Source organism: Lissotriton helveticus, chromosome 5_1, assembly GCF_964261635.1.
Source record: "Lissotriton helveticus chromosome 5_1, aLisHel1.1, whole genome shotgun sequence".
Lineage (NCBI taxonomy): Eukaryota > Metazoa > Chordata > Amphibia > Caudata > Salamandridae > Lissotriton > Lissotriton helveticus.
This window is the reverse complement of record NC_136065.1, coordinates 629912682-629925191: the sequence shown is the minus strand read 5'-3', so window position 1 is coordinate 629925191 and position 12510 is coordinate 629912682.

The following is a 12510-nucleotide window of genomic DNA, read 5'->3' as shown; positions in this document are numbered from 1 at the left end:
GCACCTCTGCTTGCGCATCTCCTTGCGCTGCCTCTCCTTCCACATGTACTTGGGCTTGTACTTGCACATGTGATTGTTGTTGCGGCTGTGGTTGTTCAACACTCGTCAGATGAGCTACAACAACCTGTGTTGATTGAGGGACATTGCTGCTGCTTTCTTGCGATGAGCCAACATCACTGGTCGATGGTGATTGAAGAACTATACTGGCTGCCTCTGCAGCACTCAAGGGCTTGGACTTAAGTTGGAGTGGTGGTGGTGGTGGCACTGAGCCCAATGGAGCGGGGGTGCTGCTGCCAGCTTGGTCCCCAGCAGATCCCGCTGCAGGCATACTTTTTTTTTTACTCCCAAAAAAAGGGGCGGGCGGCACACCAGTGTCCTTGGTAACTTGCTTCTTCTGCTCCTTACTGGCACTTTTCTTGCTAGAGGAGCTACGGGTTACTTTTTTGGGGGCCATCTTCTTCAGAGCAGGTCAGCAGGCAGCAGTTGCACGAGTTGCAGAGGGTTCTGTGTCCAGACGTGACGTCGCGTGACGTTATGCTGCACACACACACCGCTGCAGGACTTCTTCCTGGCACTGGTGGTTCTCTTGAGTCTTCTTGTGCACCTAAAAGCAATGGAAGACAGAGGAACATCAGTTCAGTTATACACCCCAAAAAATGGACAAAACACAGAAAAATGAGCACAATCCCATGCCATCCATGATGTTTACATTGAAGACACCCCACAGAAAGACTAGGGACATGCAAGTATGCAACACTCACTACCCCTGGGCATAATGGATGAAAAGTAGGCAAAATAAGTGCATGCCTCAGACACTGCCTCTCTTCAAAATGGCCCCTTACACCCCAAGCACATGTTGCCTGTACCAGCCAGCACTCAAGATGGCCACCACCACCACCCACATGGCCAGTCCACATCAACAGTACACCCCCAAAAAACAGAAAAACAGCCAGAAATCACCACAATCCAATGCCATCCATGATGTTTACATTAAAGAGAGTGAGACCAGACCACACCACAGGCACACTCAGTCCATGCACCACCACTCCTGGGCAAAAGGCCACACCAGCAGCCCCCAAAAAACGACAAAAAACAATAAAATAAGCACAATCCCAGCCCATCCATGGCCTCAATTATGTTTACATTCAAGAAGACACCCCTCAGAAACACTAGGCCCATGCAACACTCACTACCCCTGGGCATAATGGATGAAAAGTAGGCAAAATAAGTGCAGGCCTCAGACACTGCCTCTCCTCAAAATGGCCCCTTACACCCCAAGCACATGTTGCCTGTACCAGCCAGCACTCAAGATGGCCACCACCACCACCCACATGGCCAGTCCACATCAACAGTACACCCCCAAAAAACAGAAAAACAGCCAGAAATCACCACAATCCAATGCCATCCATGATGTTTACATTAAAGAGAGTGAGACCAGACCACACCACAGGCACACTCAGTCCATGCACCACCACTCCTGGGCAAAAGGCCACACCAGCAGCCCCCAAAAAACGACAAAAAACAATAAAATAAGCACAATCCCAGCCCATCCATGGCCTCAATTATGTTTACATTCAAGAAGACACCCCTCAGAAACACTAGGCCCATGCAACACTCACTACCCCTGGGCATAATGGATGAAAAGTAGGCAAAATAAGTGCAGGCCTCAGACACTGCCTCTCCTCAAAATGGCCCCTTACACCCCAAGCACATGTTGCCTGTACCAGCCAGCACTCAAGATGGCCACCACCACCACCCACATGGCCAGTCCACATCAACAGTACACCCCCAAAAAACAGAAAAACAGCCAGAAATCACCACAATCCAATGCCATCCCTGATGTTTACATTAAAGAGAGTGAGACCACACCACAGGCACACTCAGTCCATGCACCACCACCCCTGGGCAAAAGGCCACACCAGCAGCCCCCAAAAAACGACAAAAAACAATAAAATAAGCACAATCCCAGCCCATCCATGGCCTCAATTATGTTTACATTCAAGAAGACACCCCACAGAAAGACTAGGCCCATGCAACACTCACCACCCCTGGGCAAAGGGCCCCACCAGCAGGCCCAAAAAAACGACAAAAAACAATCAAATCAGCACAATCCCAGCCCATCCATGGCCTCAATGGTGTTTAAATTCAAGAAGACACCCCTCAGAAACACTAGGCCCATGCAACACTCACTACCCCTGGGCATAAAGGATGAAAAGTAGGCAAAATAAGTGCAGGCCTCAGACACTGCCTCTCCTCAAAATGGCCCCTTACACCCCAAGCACATGTTGCCTGGACCAGCCAGCACTCAAGATGGCCACCACCACCACCCACATGGCCAGTCCACATCAACAGTACACCCCCAAAAAACAGAAAAACAGCCAGAAATCACCACAATCCAATGCCATCCATGATGTTTACATTAAAGAGAGTGAGACCACACCACAGGCACACTCAGTCCATGCACCACCACCCCTGGGCAAAAGGCCACACCAGCAGCCCCCAAAAAACGACAAAAAACAATAAAATAAGCACAATCCCAGCCCATCCATGGCCTCAATTATGTTTAAATTCAAGAAGACACCCCACAGAAAGACTAGGCCCATGCAACACTCACCACCCCTGGGCAAAGGGCCCCACCAGCAGGCCCAAAAAAACGACAAAAATCAGCACAATCCCAGCCCATCCATGGCCTCAATGGTGTTTAAATTCAACAAAACAGTTGTATCATGCACCCCTAACCAACCCTGGTCCTACTGGATACTGTGGCTACCCACAATATAATTTATTTAATGTTCTGAAAAAGTTCCAAAATTGTACTTGCAGCAACTGTAATGCCCCAAACAAACTTTCTTGTGAAAGTTGATTTCTAATCCAAAAGTGATCCAAAGACAGTCAAAAAGGCCTCAAATCCAAATATCCAGCAGCACCCACAAAAAGTAATCCTTCCAGCTCCAGATCCAAATGAAAGTGACCAGGAGATGGACAAAGCACTGGGAGGAGCCTGCTGGACAGGAACAGGAAGTTGGAGACTGTGGGGCACTTCCTTCCTCCCCCCCCCCCCAAAAATGGACTCCTTGCAAAAAAAAAGGCCATGCAAATGTCAATCTGAGGAGTGATTCTGATAAAAATCATAATTTTCTGAAGGTTTATCCTGTTTGCTGGTGATTTTCTTGTGCAGAATTGCAAAAGCTCTATTTCGCGAGTGCGAGATTGTTCCTTTCCGCCGCAACTACGTGTTCGCAATTGCGAACTCTCGCGAGGTGTGCTGTGCAAGGTGGCAAGCCGCGATTACGTATTCGCGGGCGCCAAACTCCCGCGGGATCACGCAGCAAGATCCAAAATGGCGCGTCACTCGCAAAGAAAAACAACTCGGCAAACGCTAAATGACGGAAAGTGAACGCCGTGCACCACGCCGCGCGCCGCAACCAAGCAAAAAATCCGCCGCGAGCGGATTCACGGATTTTCGACAAATTCGCGAGAGTTCGCGGATTGCGAATTTGCCGAAAATCCGAAAAATCCGCGATCGGAGCGGATTTTACGCCCATGCTTAGTCCTCAGTCCCTCACTCTCCTTGTGTTATGTTCACTTGTGTTTAACTACCTTCTATCATTTCTCTTACAACAACTTAACTGCTCCTCTCTCATCGTTCTTCACCCCATTTCTTTTAGTCCGGTTCCATTACTACCCCTCATTTCCTATCTTTCAATGTTCTTCTCTTTACTTTCATCACCGAATCACTTTCTCTCAGTACCACTGTTTTAGTCCTCTTCTCCTCTCTTTCCTTCGTTTGCTCCCTTACTCATTTTCCTTTCCTCACTCATTGTACTCCACTTCACTCAGTCCTTCCCTTAGTTTCTTTGTCTACTAACTTCCTCACTCCTTTTCCCTCAATTTTTCTATATTATCCTCTCTCCCTTCATCCCTTCACTCTATGACTCTCCTTCACTTACTCTCAGTTATCTTCCATTCCTCATTCTTCTAAATGCATCCTTAATTAGACTCCTTTCCCTCTCAGTCATTATCTTTTTACTTACTCCTGTTTCCTGATTTAGTTTTGCTAACTCACATTCTTTTAGTATCTTTCTTACCTTCAGTTCATTTCTCTCTTCTTCTCTTCCTCTCTGTCAGTGAATCTATATGCCTTACTCTTAGTAATTTGCTCTCCTTCTATTTCTTTTTCCCTCTTTTTGTCCTTCTACATTACTTTATTTCCCTTTCTGTGTCCTTCACTCTTACTTTATTTCTTAATACACTGTTATGATTTTTAACCTCTTCATTTGTATCTTTTATTTTAAAATATATATTTTACTAATTATAACTTATTTTTTCTTCTCTCTTTCACTGATACAAAGTGTAGTAAAAAATGTAATTAAAGTTACATTAATTATATGGTAAGTGTGACTAAAAAAATGTAGTTTGTCATCACCCTTTGCTTTAACCTCACTATTATTCTCTCACCCTACCTCACTCCTGTTTCCTTACTCTGCTTCCCTCACTTATTCTTATCCTCCATGTTTACTCCCCTTTCCCTAACTCCCCTCCCACATTCAACTTCTTTCAGTCCCCCTGCTTTACTTCCCTTACCCTCTGTTCCCTTCCTTTGCTCCCTCACTCATTCCGTTTCCCTTAATCATTTACTTCACTCCTTTCACTCCTTCTCTCAGTCCGTCTGTCCTCAGAGTTCCTCACTTCCGTTCCCTTACTCTGTCTCTCTTATCGTCGCTGTCTCTCTCCCCTCATTCTGTCAATACTCTTTCGTCATGCTCACTCCCTACAACTCACCCACACTCCCTCACTTACCTTTCTTTGCTGCTTCACTCACTACCTTTCAGTCACTCCTTCCTTTACTCTCTCTCTCCTTTCTCTCTGTCACTCCCCATGTCTTACCTTTATTCACTTTTATCCACCCTTTTTCACCCCTCTTTACTTACATTCACTGCTCTTTTCTAATCCTCCCTCACTGTTTTACTATCTAATACACAGTCCCTCTGTGTTGCTCCCTCTAGCTCTCTTTCTCTTAACATCACTCTCTCTGTCCCTTTCCCTCATGCTCACTCCTTCATTCTTTTTTTTTTCTTTTTTTTTTGGAGCGCGCACCGGTGCGCGCCCCGGTGCACGTACCGGTACGCGTACCCTGGAGAAAAAAGAAGGACAGAGTTTTTTAAAAATGTTTTTTTTTTTCATAAATTAGAGGTAGTTCTAAAAAGAACTGTTTTTTTATTCTTTTTGTTGTTTTATATTTTTTTATTGTTTTTTTAACATTTTTTACTTTTTTGGGCTTTTCTGAACAGCTTTATATTTTTTTTTGTATTTTTTATGGGGAGAAACAAAAAACAGGGAATTGAAAATGGCTCAACTGGAGCACAAAAAAAATCAGGAAAAATTATGGTTTTCTCGGGCATTTGTGGTTATCCATAGCAACATTGATTAGTGTAATGCTTTGCTGACCATAACTAATTGTTTTGTTACAATATATACAAACAATTTTGTATCCCCCAAACTTTGGGGCTCATTAGGATGGCGGACGGAAGAGCTACTGCAGCCCTGGAGTACGCGGAAAATGCCTTTTCCGTGTCCGCCTGCCGCGGACACTCCGTCCGCCATATCAGGATAGGAAAGAGTGTCAAAATTCCATCCGCGACGGAAGAGCACGCACCGCCGCCCAACTACGCCCGACCACGCGGCGGACGTAACCAATCCAGATACTCCGCCGTACGGACTGACGTCTACGACCGTCCCCCAAATCAAGATGGCGGAAAATACACATAAAACCGCTGCGGAAAAACAACCTGTCTGAACACGGCAGATTCCCCACAGCGAAGATAACATACATAGCAGAGATACCCACCGCAAGCTGTTCGCCACCATGGACCCAGCGCTACGCGCTTTCCCGATGCTCTTCGTGATCCACCATGTCCTAGTCTTGGCCCACTCTCGACGACGACGCAGGTAAGGCACACACCATTGGCTGTCTGGAGGGGAATACCTGCAAGGGTCGTGACATTGGAAGGGGGAGTGTCATGTTACCGAAACCACTGATTTGAAGCAAATAGAAATACACATTTGTAGTACGCAAGCAGAAATGACTACGACAAACCACGACACATGATTTACTACCTTTATTACACATAATAGGGGTGCAATCACAGTGTATGCGTGAGCATGGGCAAAGTGGGCACCAGAGCATGAACATCAGAGGCAGCACATCAGAGGGCAGAATGCAGTATCAGAGCATCAACAGGGCATTGTGGACAACAGAGCATGAACATCAGAGGCAGCACGTGAGAGGGCAGAATGCAGTATCAGAACATCAACAGGGCATTGTGCCCAACAGAGCAGGTACATCAGAGGCAGCACGTGAGAGGGCAGAATGCAGTATCAAACAGCAACAGGGCATTGTGCCCAACAGAGCAGGTACATCAGAGGCAGCACGTGAGAGGGCAGAATGCAGTATCAGAACAGCAACAGGGCATTGTGCCCAACAGAGCAGGTACATCATTGGCAGCACGTGAGAGGGCAGAATGCAGTAACACAGCATCAACAGGGCATTGTGGACAACACAGCAGGTCCATCAGAGGCAGCACGTGAGAGGGCCTAAGTGCATCAACAGTCCCTTGCACTGGACAGGTCCATCAGAGGCAGCACGTGAGAGGGGCTAAGTGCATCAACAGTCCATTGCACTGGACAGGTCCATCAGAGGCAGCACGTGAGAGGGGCTAAGTGCATCAACATTCCATTGCACTGGACAGGTCAATCAGAGGCAGCACGTGAGAGGCTCACTGCCACCCATTAGGTTTGTTTATCACTGTAGTTTATGGGGGGTGAAAAAAGCAAGCACACCTCCCCTACTTCAACTGCCATGAATTAATTGGGGGTTGATTAATGTGTCAGTTATTTAGAAAGTTCCAGTCTGGCTGGCACCTGCTTCCTTCCTTATCTGTAATTTGCTTTCTGTTGCAGTGAAATTTTTTTTCACAGGACCTTTATGGTCTACTTGTAGCTATTCTATGAGCCTGCTGTTTGGGTCATAGCAGGGTCATAGAATAGTTGCAAACTCTGGAGGGGCCCCTCAGGAAGCACTACAGTGAATGTTACAAATGTTAAGTTTGAACTTTTGCACCTGCTCATTGCTTTCAGTTTAGCAAAAACCGTTTTTTCTGCAATTTCGCGCGTTTTTTGGGGCGCGAATCCGTGCGAGATCGATTTCGGGAACCGCGAATGCTTGCGAATACACTTTTTTTTTTTTGCGACGTGTATGTTCGCGGGCTTTTGCGCGTGTTCGCGAGGCGCTTGTAGCTATACGTTTGCCAAGTTACCCTAGCGGTCGTACACGGGCGCGGCCATCTTGTTTGCGTGACGTAATTCCGTTTCCGGCCGCTATGTGTAATCTCGCAAACTGTGCTGCTCGCTAGTACAATTTCGCGCGTGCTCGCGAGGAAAATCTCGCGCGAAGTTACCCACGCGGTTGTGAACGGGCGCGGCCATCTTGTTTCTCATTCATTGCTATGGTTCTGGGCATGCTTTCTGTATCCTCTCTGAATCTCTGCCATCCTTTGCTTGTTTGAAGTTTATTTAATCTATTTTACTTATTATCTATCCCTCTATTTTTCTAGCTGTATATTTTTGTGTTTTCTGCTACTTTTAGTTACTTTTAAACTACTTTTTTAAACTCTTTTCTTTTCTTCTTCACTATTCTATTTCTTCTTTATCATTTAAGTTTATTTCTGCCCAGACCATGGTAAAGGGAGCCGGGAAGCACCCTGAGAAGGGGAAGGGTCCCGCACCCCGTGCCCGGCTCCCGTGCGGGCGTTTGAGGGGGGAGCAAGTGGTGCCGCGGGAGATCTTCAGCGCGGAGGAAGTGGCGGCACTCATCTTCCACGTCCAGCGCCGCCTCCCCAAGACGATCCTGGGAGGCGGCAAGATCGCGACTGGCTATGGCATCCGGGAGCGCCGGAAGCGGTGGGAGAAGGTGTGCCGGGCCATGTTTCAGCTCTCTGGGGTCCGGCGCACATATAACCAGGCCACCCACCGCTGGACCGATGTCATGGACCGGGAACGGGACTTGCTGGACGCGCTCGGCGTAGAGGTCCCCGGGCTTGGTGAGTAGTAGTAGCTATTCATCACTACTCTGTTTTATCCGGCTCTGTTATTTGCAAATCTTTGTTCTTTACCAAGAGCAATAATGCTGCCGATTACATTGTAGGTAAATTATATTTCAAAATCTTCTATGCATTTCAGGTGCACTGCTCTCCTTCTCAGTAGCCTTGCTTGCTACTATGCTTATTTGTTTTGTACATTGTGTTCATTTCATTGGCCTGAGAAATTATGTATGAGTGTAGTGTAAAGATAAGAACTGCGTAATGCTAGACACTAAGGGTCATATTTTCAATTAACGGCGCATCCCTGCAAAGTAGCAGGGATGCGGCAGTAATTGTGTGCCATGCCACCATCACCACCCATTGGCCCAAAACGTCACAGAAGCCTTACGCATCTGTGCCGTAAAGGCGGCGCATTGCTGGAGTTGCGTGCCAACGATGGCCCAGCTCCAGCAATGCTCTGGGGTACCCTATCTCCCCAATGCTGCATCAAGCCGTACGTCGGCTTCAAGCGCGCAGGGTTTGACTCATGCATCATTGTCTTAAAAGTGACTGATTGACATCTTGTAGATTTCCCTCAGCCACTTTTAGGATTCGTCCCTGCGCAGGTACGCCCTCCCTTGCGCCGGAACGCCCCCTGATGGCGCAGGGCTTTACAACGTGATGCATCGCCCATAATTTCTTTTTTTTAATATATACGCCGCACCAACACCATGGCGAGTCTTTTGTTCTGCCGCAGCGTCACAAAAATCACGCAACAATGGAGGAAAATGAGCCGCAAGGGACTTCTAAATCAGCCCCAACAGACTGAAGTCCACTCCTTCCTTTAGACACATGGCTATAAGAAGAAATAGTGGTGGTGGTGGGTGGATTGATAGTTTGAGTATTCACTGATCTGCAAGCAGGATGGACTTTGTCTGTCACTTCGCGTGCTGCGGACTGCTGCCTGCAGTGCCAGGCCTAGGCAAACCTCTTTAGTAGTCTGTTTATTGAGTTACATAGGAACTTTCTAAGTCAACGTTCCGCAAATCAGGCAATACGAATAACGTAGTATACCACATGAGATAGATCCCGTGGAATAGTTGTCTATCTATTTGCTATTTCTCCAAAAAATGTTGTTATTGTTCTTTTGAAATGGTTGATTTGGTTGACAAATCTCATCCATGTTTTGTGGTCTTTCTTTCTTTCATGTTGTACATCAGCTCCCCCCAAGGGCAAGAGGAAACAGGAGGAGGAGGGTGCTCAGGATGCAGGCCAGGATCGGGCAGGCGAGGGCTCCTTTGCTGGCCCCAGTAAGTTTTAATTGTAATAAAGAGTACCTATTTTTTCCTAGCGTTCCTCATTCGATTTTTTCTAAATCGTCTTTGATCTTCTTGTACACTGGATATAAATTCTTATCCTGGCTCTAATATGACTCCCTGTGGTATTACTAGATTATTCTTATTAGTCTGTCTGTGTAGCTAACTAAGATTGGACATTTGGCAACTCCATTGGACTCCCATTCTATTCAGCAATAGCTCTATGCACTGTCTCCTTACTGACTAGATAGTGTGGCAGAGTCATTCAGCTCTGTAGTCACCGATTATTGATCCCCAATGATCTCTAGATTATCGTACGCAGGACAAGAGAGTACGGAGTCACAGCACAGTCAAGAAGTGTCAGAGGCACTCATGCTTGCAAAAATTCCAAAACCTTTAGCTCATCCACTCTAGTCTGGAGGACCAAAAACCACAGAGTCTATTTAAGTTTAAAAGCTTTATTAAAAGTAAACACATTTATTAAAATCTACTTTGTCATAAAACTATTTAACTGAAAACGGAAAAGTGGTTAGTGCTGACGATTAATTGGACACATTTCTTGTGGTCGAGCCGAGCTCTCACCTGGTTTGAACTTGATCCTGGTCGTGTTCTTAGGAGTCAAGCTTCTGTCTGTTAGGAGAAAAAGTGGTGCGTGTTAAAAATAAAAAGCAAGCATTCATCAGTTGTGCATAAAAGTGCAGCAAGACAACAGCCTTCCCTGGAAAAAGGGACATTTTTACTTTGGAGTAGACAGTCACAAATTATTACATTGTATTGAGTTTTTTTAACATTTCTCCTAGACCAAATATTATATAGTAGTGAGTGGTGTATTCTAACATTCTTAAATGTACTTTGTAGGTGTAACATCTGGTGACGGGGCCAGCGCAGAGGTGGCTGTGTTGGGCGAGGACTCGGAGGACTCTGGGGAGGAGGCGGTGCAAGAGCCGGTGGACGGTCCTGTGGGGGTTCAAACGGTGGTGGCGGAAACAGGTAAGCTATATATTCCTTACTTATTGAGATTGAAGACTGCATAGTGTGCTTTCTGCACGGGTGTATTACAAATCAACCAGGTAGTAGCCTCCTCGAAATGTACTTCGACTTAGCTGTGAAGTTTTTGGTGAGAAGAATCCCAATAAGTTCTTAGACGAACGTGATGGATGGGATGAACGAAAAGCGAAAGAAGGGTGTAAGTAAGTGGGACACGAAATTGTATGATGGCTGGCAAAGAAGAACGATATGTGTTTGCTTTGCCCCCGAGGTGGCTTGGAAGGAAAGAATATGGTATGGTGCATGGCTGGGTCAAAGATGAAGCAAGGATGGGTGGAAGGACAGCAGCCTGGGTGGGTGAAACAGAAACTGTATGTGTGCGTATACTTTGACTGAATGGATGCCTGGAGCATGGTATTCTCTGACTCTTAGATAGCACATGTGTATCTAGAGAGAGTAGATGGTCGCCAGATGTACTAAGTGTTACCTTGAAGAGCATGTACCACCGCACCCGCACGTCCGTTCCAGTGCAGGGAAGGAAAGGAAAAGGAAATGTAAATGTGTCCAATACTACCATGAATAGTAGCAGTACTTTGTATTGCGTCTGCAATCACAGCATATATCTGGTTATTACGGTGGACACTCCGTACCTCTCTTAATAACTTTAGTTTGCTTGTAGTTCGTCATTCATGTGTGGGTGTATCACTGTTCACTCAATATTAAGCAAAGCACCTAAAGTCATCCCATATGTCATCAAATACGTCCCATGTGAAGTGATAGATAATCAAATTAGTTAGCTTCTTCATTGTCCTTTTCTAGTACTCATTTGCACTGTAGGGTGAAAGGTAAATTAATTAAGCAGTAGCCCTTGTAACAGAGTATTCTCAGTGCCACCCGTAATAGAAAAGTAATAGCTTCACCACCTGCATGTACTGGACCGGTACAGTAACGCAAGTCTGTCTCACTCATCATGGTGTGCAACTTTTTTTCTCGGGTGCAAGTTCACTGTGCTGTCCATGTCATTCTGTCGGCTTGCCTAAGATAACGTACCAATTTTCCTAAACAAGAGGGAAGAAGAAGAATAAGACTGGTGTACTGTCATAGTCGACTGTAATGGAAGTCCATAGTGGTCGTAGAATTTGTTCATTAAAGTACCACTAATGTTAGAGCAAGGATGCAGGAGTGGGAGGTTACATAGATACTGTCCTCAATAGTTATGTACTGTGCTTTCAATTTGCTACTTGTACTGTGACCCAACTTTCGGCTCAATCACTTTGTGTTATTAATGCTAAGGAGCATTGGTTACAGACTATGTCTTTCTTTCTTCATATAGTTGCTCCTTCCAAATCAACAACACGGAGGGAGCAGGCTAGAATGGCCCGGCAACGGAGGCTGGAGGCCACTGTCGCCGAATATCGGCGGCTGGTGGCCCTGGAGGAGGAGGAGGACACGCAGTCGAGCGGTGCAACAACAACATCCTCGGCTGGGACCGCTGCATCCTCCTCCAGGTCCCACAGTGCTCCAGCGGGACCGAGCCGGGATAACAAAGCCAACCGCCAAGCAACAGAAAAACCAGCTGCCCCCCACAGGAGCTGCAAGGAACGCCAACGCCACCTACGAGTCCGAATGTCCAACCTGGAGCAGGAGGTCCAGAAGTATAAGAACTTGGTGAAGGGCCTCCGCTCCGAGCTTGCCACCCTCCGCAAGGAGTATGATGCCCATGCGGCAAAATGCACCAGCACCAGCACCCTCCAGTAGTGGAGTGTCCCTTGCCTTTTTTTTATAGACTTTTGGGGGGTGGGATTTGGGAGTTGGGATCGTTTTGGGACGTTTCAAAGACAATCGTTGGGGTTAGGGTGGGTCTTGAGGGAGATTATTTTGTTAGGGCTACATAAATATACATTTTTAAACTTTATCTGACCATACCTGTTTTTTACTGCTTTTCAGTCTGGTGGGTGGGGGACGGGGGTGTAACAGTAACTTTGTTTTCCTGAACAGTCGTAGGACTTTAGTAGTACAACCGTCAATCTCTTGTCTACTCCGAAATAATACTCCATTATACTACCTCCCACCAAACGCTTATCTTACCTGTAATTAGTGTTAGAAATTAGGGCTAGGCCCAGGGCTGG